This window comes from Gossypium arboreum, unplaced genomic scaffold, assembly GCF_025698485.1.
Source record: "Gossypium arboreum isolate Shixiya-1 unplaced genomic scaffold, ASM2569848v2 Contig00271, whole genome shotgun sequence".
NCBI classification, from domain to species: Eukaryota; Viridiplantae; Streptophyta; class Magnoliopsida; order Malvales; family Malvaceae; genus Gossypium; species Gossypium arboreum.
The window spans coordinates 22,435-34,515 of NW_026440387.1; the positions used below are offsets into that span (position 1 = coordinate 22,435).

The 12,081-nt window shown below is 34.5% G+C and overlaps 2 pseudogenes; one reads left to right on the forward strand and one right to left on the reverse strand.

Annotated features, from left to right (window-relative positions):
• Nucleotides 1-554: 554 nt before the first annotated feature.
• On the reverse strand, nucleotides 555-2,178 carry LOC128288746 (ribulose bisphosphate carboxylase large chain-like; annotated as a pseudogene).
• A 206-nt stretch (nucleotides 2,179-2,384) lies between these two features.
• Nucleotides 2,385-4,963, forward strand: LOC128288745 (ATP synthase subunit beta, chloroplastic-like; annotated as a pseudogene).
• The last annotated feature ends 7,118 nt before the right edge of the window (nucleotides 4,964-12,081 follow it).

Below are 12,081 nucleotides of genomic sequence, written 5' to 3' on the forward strand. Positions count from 1 at the left end.
ATGAGTGAATATTGAAAGAAACGATTCTCTTTTGTGAGAACCTAGAGTAGCAGTTCATATATATGATAGGATAGAGCTCTTTTTTCTTGATTAGAAATATCAATTTTCAATTAGAAATAGTGATTTCCCCATGTTGTGTAAAATCACTGAAAAATTGAAAAAATTTTCTCCTATCAAGAACCTTTTCGTAAAATCTCGTCTACTAATACAATAAGTTTCTATTCAACACGGAGCCAAAGGACAACATACAGGATGGGTAGAAGAAGTTGTGATGCTTGGCTCGATCCATGATCGAAACCGTGGTATATAGGATGAAAAGAATACACCAATCCTAAGGATCCATACATAGGATTAATTATGGACCAGGAGAAAATTTGAGTTGTGTTTAGTCTTTTATTTTTGTATTTAAGATCTTGTATATCTAGATAAAAATATATCTATCAAAATATAGACAATAGAATCAGCTCAATCCTTTTAGTAAAAGATTGGGCCGAGTTTAATTGCAATTCAACAAACCGACAGTAATTACTGGATTACAAAGTATCCATTGCTTCGAATTCAAATTTGATTTATGAAGCTGGTTTATCATTTTCCACTTTATCTAATTTATCCACTGCGTCGAATTCAATTTGATCGCCTTCCATACTTCACAAGCAGCAGCTAGTTCAGGACTCCATTTGCTAGCCTCGCGGATAATTTCATTACCCTCGCGGGCAGGTCACGTCCCTCATTACGAGCTTGTACACATGTAGCTAAAGCTACTCGATTAGCTACAGCACCGGTGCATTTCCCAAGGTGTCCTAAAGTTCCTCCACCAATTGTAGTACGGAATCATCTCCAAAGATCTCGGTCAAAAGCAGGCATATACAAACGTGAATACCCCCGAAGCTACGGGCAGAACACCTGGCATAGAAGCCAATCTTGAGTGAAATAAATACCACGGCTTCGATCTTTTTCAATAAAATCATCACGTAGTAAATCAACAAAGCCCAAAGTTATGTCCCTTTCTCCTTCAAGTTTACCTACTACTGTACCAGCGTGAATATGATCTCCACCAGACATACGTAAAGCTTTAGCTAGTACACGAAAGTGCATACCATGATTCTTCTGTCTATCAATAACTGCGTGCATTGCGCGATGGATGTGAAGAAGTAGACCATTATCTCGGCAATAATGAGCCAAGCTAGTATTTGCGGTGAACCCACCTGTTAAGTAGTCGTGCATTACGATAGGAACTCCCAATTCTCTAGCACACATGGCCCTTTTGATCATTTCTTCATGTACCTGCAGTAGCATTCAAGTAATGCCCTTTGATTTCACCTGTTTCAGCCTGTGATTTAAAAATTGCTTCGGCACAAAATAAGAAACGGTCTCTCCAGCGCATAAATGGTTGGGAGTTCACATTCTCATCATCTTTGGTAAAATCAAGCCCGCCACGTAGACATTCATAAACTGCTCTACCGTAGTTCTTAGCGGATAACCCCAATTTAGGTTTAATAGTACATCCTAATAGGGGGCGACCATACTTGTTCAATTTATCTCTTTCAACCTGGATGCCATGAGGCGGGCCTTGGAAAGTTTTAATATAAGCAGTAGGGACTCGCAGATCCTCTAGACGTAGAGCGCGCAGGGCTTTGAACCCAAATACATTACCCACAATGGAAGTAAACATGTTAGTAACAGAACCTTCTTCAAAAAGGTCTAAAGGGTAAGCTACATAACATATATTGATCTTCTTCTCCAGGAACAGGCTCAATGTCGTAGCATCGCCCTTTGTAACGATCAAGGCTAGTAAGCCCATCGGTCCACACGGTTGTCCATGTACCAGTAGAAGATTCAGCAGCTACCGCAGCCCCTGCTTCCTCAGGCGGAACTCCGGGTTGAGGAGTTGCTCGGAAGGCTGCCAAGATATCAGTATCTTTGACTTCATATTCAGGAGTATAATAAGTCAATTTATACTCTTTAACACCAACTTGGAATCCAACACTTGCTTTAGTCTCTATTTGTGGTGACATAAGTCCCTCCCTACAACTCATGAATTAAGAATTCTCGCAACAACAAGGTCTACTCGATATAAATGAGGAGTTAATGAAACCTTTTCGAAGAAATCTTTCAAAAAATTATCAACGAATCCGAAAGGTTCCTTATTAGACCATGGTATTTGATTCGCCAAATACATCATTATTCTATATTCTTTCATATGTATGGCGCAACCTGATCCGTGTTTTTCAAGTTTATAATTCCTTACTTTTTTTTGAATCAAAATTCTAAATGCAAATGAAATAAATGAAATAGAAATAGATAAGAAATAGATAAATAATATAAAAATAATACTAATATATATTAGAATATATATATAATAGAATAGATAAATATATAATAGAATTAATATTCTAACATCTAATATAAATTATATATTATAAGCTCAATAAAATAAGAAATTCACCCTTGACAGTAATATATGTTGTATATGTAAATCCTAGATGTGAAAACAGGCGTAATTCGGCCCTGAAATGAAAAAAAAAGGGAATATAGATGGAAAAAGGGGGGAGAGGTTGGACGTAAAGTAAAAAAAAATCGATATGCTAAAATAAAATATGAAATGAAATTGAAACAAGGCTAATGAGATAGAAATAAGGAATCATAAATAGAGTTCGGGTTCGAATTCCATAGATAATATGGATGGTGTTGCCTATAATGATGGACAAATGAAAGACTCTCCCAAAATTTTTATTTATCCACTTCCTATTTTGAAAATAGGTTGGTTGAACTTAAAAATTCCTTCATTGAATAAGGAACCAATCCAATTGCATGCACTTGAATTGGATGGGACCAACGAAATCGAGCGCTAACCCCCATTTCTTATTGAATTAACCGATCAACCTCCTGTCGAAGATTTATTTTGTATTAGATAATTTTGGAAAAAAAAAAATTGACATATTTCACTTTATTATGAAAATAAATCCTACTACTTCTGTTCCTTGGAGTTTCCACGCTTGAAAAAGAAAATCTGGGGCGTATTTCTCAAATCATCGGTCCAGTACTGGATGTAGCCTTTCCCCCGGGCAAGATGCCTAATATTTACAACGCCCTAGTAGTTAAGGGTCAAGATACCGCCGGTCAACAAATTAATGTAACTTGTGAGGTACAGCAATTATTAGGAAATAATCGAGTTAGAGCTGTAGCTATGAGCGCTACAGATGGTCTAACGAGAGGAATGGAAAGTGATTGACACGGGAGCTGCTCTAAGTGTTCCAGTCAGCGGAGCGACCCTAGGACGAATTTTAACGTGCTTGGGGCCCGTTGATAATTAGGTCCTGTAGATACTCGCACAACATCCCTATTCATAAATCCGCCCGCTTTCATACAATTAGATACAAAATTATCTATTTTGAAACAGGAATTAAAGTAGTCGATCTTTTAGCTCCTTATCGTCGTGGAGGAAAAATCGGACTATTTGGGGGGCTGGGGTAGGTAAAACAGTACTCATTATGGAATTGATCAACAACATTGCCAAAGCTCATGGGGGCGTATCCGTATTTGGCGGAGTAGGTGAACGGACTCGTGAAGGAAATGATCTTTACATGGAAATGAAAGAATCTGGAGTAATTAATGAACAAAATCTTGCGGAATCAAAAGTGGCTTTAGTCTACGGTCAGATGAATGAACCGCCAGGAGCTCGTATGAGAGTTGGATTGACTGCCCTAACTATGGCGGAATATTTCCGAGATGTTAATGAACAAGACGTACTTCTATTTATAGACAATATCTTCCGTTTTGTCCAAGCGGGATCCGAAGTATCTGCCTTATTGGGTAGAATGCCTTCCGCTGTGGGTTATCAACCCACCCTTAGTACCGAAATGGGTACTTTACAAGAAAGAATTACTTCTACCAAGGAGGATCCATAACTTCTATTCAAGCAGTTTATGTACCTGCGGATGATTTGACCGACCCTGCCCTGCCACAACATTTGCGCATTTAGATGCTACTACCGTACTATCAAGAGGATTAGCTGCCAAAGGTATTTATCCAGCGGTAGATCCTTTAGACTCAACGTCCACTATGCTCCAACCTCGAATCGTTGGTGAGGAACATTATGAAACTGCGCAAAGGGTTAAGCAAACCTTACAGCGTTACAAAGAACTTCAGGACATTATAGCTATCCTTGGGTTGGACGAATTGTCCGAAGAGGATCGCTTAACCGTAGCAAGAGCGCGAAAAATTGAGCGTTTCTTATCACAACCCTTTTCGTGGCGGAAGTATTTACCGGTTCCCCAGGGAAATATGTTGGTCTAGCAGAAACAATTAGAGGATTTAAATTGATCCTTTCCGGAGAATTAGACGGTCTTCCTGAACAGGCCTTTTATTTGGTAGGTAACATCGACGAAGCTACTGCGAAGGCTACGAACTTAGAAATGGAGAGCAAATTGAAGAAATGACCTTAAATCTTTGCGTACTTACCCCTAATCGAATTGTTTGGGATTCAGAAGTGAAAGAAATCATTTTATCTACTAATAGCGGACAAATTGGCGTATTACCAAATCACGCGCCTATTGCCACAGCTGTAGATATAGGTATTTTGAGAATACGCCTTAACGACCAATGGTTAACGATGGCTCTGATGGGTGGTTTTGCTAGAATAGGCAACAATGAAATCACTATTTTAGTAAATGATGCGGAGAAGGGTAGTGACATTGATCCACAGAAGCTCAGCAAGCTCTTGAAATAGCGGAAGCTAACTTGAGGAAAGCTGAAGGCAAGAGGCAAACAATTGAGGCAAATCTAGCTCTCAGACGGGCTGGGACACGAGTCGAGGCTATCAACGCGATTTCGTAACGAGTTGGTTAATCGAAAGAATTTCCGTAGAAACAGAACTTTCGTTTATACATCCCATTTTGATTCTGCCGATTAAATAGAATCAAATACAATCAAAAGTGAAATCAGATTTTGATCTAACGAAAAATTTGAAAATTGAAAACGGAAATAGAATAGGATGAAAAAGATAGAAAATCAATAAAGAAGGTGGGTAGAAAAACTTATTAGACACCGGGATCGATGGTATCTAATAAGTTCTACCTACTATTAGTTGAACCAATGACTCCCGCCGTATGAAAGCAATACTCTAACCACTGAGTTAAGTAGGTCATTTATTATCATAAGGAATCATAAAGAGAAAAAAGGGACCTATTACATCGATGGATTATAAATCCAATATTACTTCTAAGCAATACCAATCAAACCGACCAAAAGGGTATGATTATGATGTTGGATCATGTAATATTCATCTTGACAAGAAATTATCTACATAATATGATAAAATATGTATCACAAACACAAGGGCTATAGCTCAGTTGGTAGAGCACCTCGTTTACATGCGCCAATGTTTTCAGGAAGTCTATCATGCAATCAAAAGAATTGATCTTTTGAGAAATCGATGTCTTACTCCATTACTTTGAAGGAACAAAACAAGAGAACAATAGCCTGACAAATGGTTCGGTCCGATTCGGGTGCCGTTTGAGGCAAGATCCGAATCGAACCCATCGTGATTTGAGATATTGATAGGGTGAATACCGGTCTATTCAATGCTAGGCATAATGAGTATAAGGACCTCAAAATGCTCTTTTCGTCCTATGAATCTTAAGGTGTATGAAGTTTCATGTTTGATTTTTAATCAGGATGGTAGAGACTCCATTTAACTTAGGTTGATCTAGGCCAGAAGCAGACCTACGTCAAGATAACCCTTCCCTCTTTGAAACACTTTGGAGTGCTCCTGTATCAGTAATGAATCAGAGCACAATGAATCAAACACACGGAACCGTCTTCTTTTTCTGTTAGAAAAAATATATATACAGATAGACTAACTGATATTTCTATCAGTTAATGAAAAACCAATGCAAAAAAAAATGCATGTTGGGTCTTTGAAATAGGCCGAATCATTTTGATAATAATCAGTTCGATCTGTTTTACCGAGAAGGTCTACGGTTCGAGTCCGTATAGCCCTATATTTTCGAATTTTCTATTTTATTAATTTTAAATATTCATTAAATTTATTAAATTAAGAAAATGAAAATAATATTCTTAAAACTAAAGCAAACTAAAACAATAAAATAAAGAATATCCAAATACAACTAAAATAAAAATCTAGTTTTTTCCTAATTATTGTATTCTTTGTTGATTGGAACTGGTCGCTTCCAGTTGCTTGGTTAAAATCATTCCCATAAGCTCGCTCACAGGGAGATCACTCAGAGTATAACCCTGAAAACAAAAGCGCATTTCAACGGATCCAATCGCTCTTTTTTTCTTGGATAAGAATAAAATAAACAAACCCCATTTTCTTAATTAATCCTCGCGGGTAGAATTGATTTTGATTGATTCTATATAAATAGATATAAAATAAAAAATTTCTATTTATTCTAAATCTATAATTTCAATTTATATTTAGAATAAATAAATTTCGAATAAAAAGTTTTTATTTCTAAAATTCTAATAAATATTAGATATTAGTTAGATATTAGAATTCCTTTTATTTAGAAAAATCCGAAATGAAGTGAAAACGAAAAAAGTATTACTTGTTTTGGATTTGTATAGTATTATACTATATATAGTATAAATATATATTTATACTAGTATTATACAAATTAGTACTATATCGAAATGAAATCGAAATAAGTGGAATGTAAATAAAATAGGATTAATTCAATCAATAAATCTTAAAACGCAACATGGAAACACCGCAAACAAACGAAACTGGACGATTCGATCAAACTGAATTGTTGTTTGACTAAACAAACAGTTGCGGATGACTTGACAATGAATTCCAGGTCGAAGCGACTAATCCGATCTATTTTCACATTCATAGGAGTTCGTCTATGTTTCTGCTTTACGAATATGATATTTTCTGGGCATTTCTAATAATATCAAGTGCTATTCCTATTTTGGCATTTCTAATTTCTGGAGTTTTAGCCCCGATTAGAAAGGGTCAGAAAAACTTTCTAGTTATGAATCGGGTATAGAACCAATGGGCGATGCTTGGTTACAATTTCGAATCCGTTATTATATGTTTGCTCTAGTTTTTGTTGTTTTTGATGTTGAAACGGTTTTTCTTTATCCATGGGCAATGAGTTTCGATGTATTGGGGGTACCCGTATTCATAGAAGCTTTCATTTTCGTGCTTATCCTAATTGTTGGTTCAGTTTATGCATGGCGAAAAGGAGCATTGGAATGGTCTTAGTTCCTGAATATTCAGATAATAAAAAGAAAGAAAAAAGTCAAAATAATAATAACATTGAGTATGAATTCCATCGAATTTCCCTTACTTGATCGAACAACCCAAAATTCAGTTATTTCAACTACATTAAATGATCTTTCAAATTGGTCAAGACTCTCCAGTTTATGGCCGCTTCTTTATGGTACCAGTTGTTTGCTTTATTGAATTTGCTTCATTAATAGGCTCACGCTTCGACTTTGATCGTTATGGGCTGGTACCAAGATCGAGTCCTAGACAGGCAGACCTAATTTTAACAGCTGGAACAGTAACAATGAAAATGGCGCCCTCTTTGGTGAGATTATATGAACAAATGCCCGAACCTAAATATGTTATTGCTATGGGCGCGTATTACAATTACAGGAGGGATGTTCAGTACTGATTCTTATAGTACTGTTCGGGGGTCGATAAGCTAATTCCCGTGGATGTCTATTTGCCGGGCTGTCCCCTAAACCCGAGGCAGTTATAGATGCTATAACAAAACTTCGTGAAAATATCTCGCGAAATCTATGAAGATCGAATTAGATCTCAACAGGGGATCGGTGTTTACTACCAATCACAAGTTTTGTCTTGTACGCAGTACTCGTACTGGAAATTATAATCAAGGATTGCTCTATCAACCACCATCTACTTCAGAGATTCCTCCTGAAACATTTTTCAACTACAAGGGTTCACTATCTTCCACAATTAGTAAATTAGGTAGGATTTTTTTTACAGAAACAGACAACGAATTAATCTTCATAAATTCGATTTCATCATAAATGCGAAATACTTATCTTATAAAATGACAAATAAAAAAAGAAAAGTGCGGGAGAGATAAAAAGATGCAGGGTCGTTTGTCTGTTTGGCTAGTCAAACACGGGCTAGTTCATAGATCTTTGGGCTTCGATTACCAAGGAATAGAGACTTTACAAATAAAGCCTGAGGATTGGCATTCCATTGCTGTTATTTTATATGTATATTGTTACAATTATCTACGTTCCCAATGTGCCTATGATGTAGCACCAGGCGGACTGTTAGCCAGTGTGTATCATCTTACGAGAATAGAGTATGGTGTAGATCAACCGGAAGAGGTATGTATAAAAGTATTTGCTCCAAGGAGTAACCCTAGAATTCCGTCTGTTTTCTGGGTTTGGAAAAGTTCGGATTTTCAAGAACGAGAATCTTATGACATGTTGGGAATCTCTTATGAAAATCATCCACGACTGAAACGTATCTTAATGCCCGAAAGTTGGATAGGGTGGCCTTTACGTAAGGATTACATTGCCCCAATTTTATGAAATACAAGACGCTCATTGAATGATAAGAAACTAATTACAACTTCGAATATTCAAGGAATATTTGTACATTCTCTTCTAGCTCAAACAGAGGAATTGAGGTTTCATTCGTATTCTTATGGATAGGCTAATAAATAAAAAAAATAAAGACAATACATCATTGAGATTCTCGATTTTTGAAGAGACTTTTTATTTATATTTATTTTATTTCGGACGAGCCGAGACAATAGGATGAACAACAAGGGTTCTGTACCGTGAACTTTGTATCGCGCATCATCCTTAGATGAACTCTAGAGAGTCGCATAGAAGGAATGAAGAAATGGAATATGAAAAGAGAATACAAAGAAATAAATGAAAAGGGATCGGCTTCTATTTGTACTGTAGCTGAGATGAGTCTTGGTTATTTCTATCCTGAACTCCTCTAGACCCGACTTTTGTTGGGCCTTTCAACCAACTATTTTTATTTTAATCTTTTAATTAAATATGTATGAAGTATTACCATTCTTTTGAATGAGAAGCCGCAGTGTGAACAAATAAAAAAGAAGAGGAAAGATAAGCAAATTTTGTCTTTTACTACATTATAATAGACACATTAGAATAGACTCTTTGCTCATTTTAAAAAGAGAAAAAAATACAAAATAAAATAAATAAAGAGAGGGTTTACTCTCAGATACCTAGCTAGATAAGTATGTATTATGTCGATCCATATCAATTAATTTGTAGAGTAGATACTCATACAAATTAATCATATGCCAGGAACCAGATTTGAACTGGTGACACGAGATTTTCAGTCCTCTGCTCTACCAACTGAGCTATCCCGACCATTACCGACGCATTATCCTCATAATACTAGATGACTTGGGTCTATGTCAATTAAAAAGAAAACAAAAAAACGAAAAAGTATTAAATTAAAAGTCTCGAACAAGAATTTCTTGGATCTTCAAAGGAAGACTTTGTAAATTTCCATATGAGTAATCATATGTATTATGAATCATTCAAATAGGTATTCCTTGCTCAAGAGATTTCTACGTATATCATATATATATCACATCACACTATATCACAAGACTTGTGATAAGAGAACAAAATTCTGCTATGCTAGGATACGCTTGTAAAACGGCAAAGAATAGGATGAATAAGAAACATGAGGAACTTTGAACCACTAACAAAAGGGTAGGATAAAATAAATAGACAGCAAACGGGCTTTTTGGGGTTGGGGATAGAGGACTTGAACCCTCACGATTTTAAAGTCGACGGATTTTCCTCTTACTATAAATTTCATTGTTGTCGGTATTGATATTGACATGTAGAACGGGACTCTATCTTTATTCTCGTCCGATTAATCAGTTTTCAAAGATTTATCAGACTATGGGTGAATGATTTGATTAATGACTATTCTATTCGATTCTTTCTTCAACTTGGAATCGATTCACAACAATTCTTTTATTTTCATATTTTCATATAAATATAAATTGATATTGCATATAATAGAAATAAAAAAAAAATACGGGTTCAGTTCGTCTTTTTGAGATAGTTTTCATTAGTATACCTATAAAAAAATAGGTATATCTTGCATCCTTTCTAGAGTTTCGATATTCGATATAAGAGATTCCTTTACCAACAGTCAACCCCATTTGTTAGAATAGCTTCCATTGAGTCTCTGCACCTATCCTTTCCTTTTTTCTTATTCTCGCTTGCTGAACCTTTGTTCATGTTTATTTTCGTAAAATAATAAAATAATAGGATTTGGCTCAGGATTGCCCATTTTTCATTCCAGGGTTTCTCTGAATTTGAAAGTTATCACTTAGTAGGTTTCCATACCAAGGCTCAATCCAATTAAGTCCGTAGCGTCTACCAATTTCGCCATATCCCCTTTTGTGTCTTGAGATTAGGATCTCATTAGGATGCCCTCCTTCCCCTTTCTCCTCCTTTCCCCTTCTTTCATTTGTTTATTTTCTTTCGTTTTATTTATTTGCTTTTCTTTTATGCGAAACCGTTGAATTTAGTAGATATAGATACAGATTCTTATATCGAAGGGTCTTTACCTATTTTCTTGTTTGTTTATCCGTTTTTCGTCTCTATCGGAGACCCATATTAATTTTTATTTGGTCCAAAAATATTTTATCATTTCTGTATTCGCAATTCAATATAGATGGGTATTTCATAACATATATATGTCCCTCTTACTCTCAGTTTTCTCAGGCAATTTGGTGGAATACTCGAAGGGTCGATTCTTTTTTTCGTCTTAGCTTCTGTCTTTATGAATGAAAACAAAAGAAAGAGTCTCTCATTATGATCTGGATTTCATTTCTATATAGGTTGCATCTTTTTTTCTTTAATTTCATTTTTATTCTTATTATTAGACTATATATAACCATAATAAAAAAATAAAAATGAAAATTGAATTTATTCATTATTAAAATGAAAATGAAATTAATTATTTTTTTATATATATAATAGCTAGAACTAATTATTTCTATTTAATAACTAGAACTAATTATTCCATTCATTTCTATTTCAGAATTCGAAGATAATTCAAATTTTTGAGTCTAAAAGGAGTTTCATTCTAATTATCTAGACTTATAACGTTTCATTTATATAATCATAAAATATATAACTGCATAAAAGATTTTGACTCTAATTATCTCTATTTAGAACTCTAAACTAAATAGAAATAAATTTAATCTAGATTAAATCTATTAAATCGATCGATTAAATGAAATCTATATAAAAAATTTTCTATTTCTATATAATTTAGATGTAAAATATACTAAAATATAAAATAAACTAGAAAATAAAAATGGAGTCAGTAATATTAGTAATATTACTATATTAATATAAAGAAATATAACTAAGATATAAAAAAGATATTAAATATATTAAATATATAAAATATATAGATAAATAATAAATATATATATAAAATTTTAATTTAAATCAATTATTAGATTCTATCAACATTAGCTTGAATATTAGATTGAATCTACCATTATTATATAAATATGTTATATTTATATTAAGTTTATATTAAGTATGGCATTAAAATTAGAAAAATTCTAGTTTTCTAAATTCAGTCTCTAATTCATTGGGAAGAGTAACATGAAGCTCAGAATTATGGGCGTATTCAATACTCCCAAATAAAAGGAATTGGTCTATGGTCGAGTCAGTAAAATAAATAACTAGGAATTTTGAGTTGTACCTCGTGAAAAAAGACTTCTTTTTGTGGAATTAACCGTTCTCATTTCTTTTAGTTCTTTTAGAAAGAAATGAAATTATGTTCAAGAAACAAATATGTCATGGTTGCAGGAGTCTATACATCGCATATAGGCTTAGGCTTTAAGTTAAGGGCATCGTGGTATAATCGTCGAGTACCGCAGGACCTAAGAGATCGAATGGAAGGTACATAGACAAGTAAATCCTTATGACACTCCTTTAATTTAAGAGGATTCAGCATTCGAGGAAGTAGACTACTCAAAATTTCACATTTCATTTATGTCCTAATTTTGAATTGAATAAAGAATTAAGAAAATCTAAATCAAT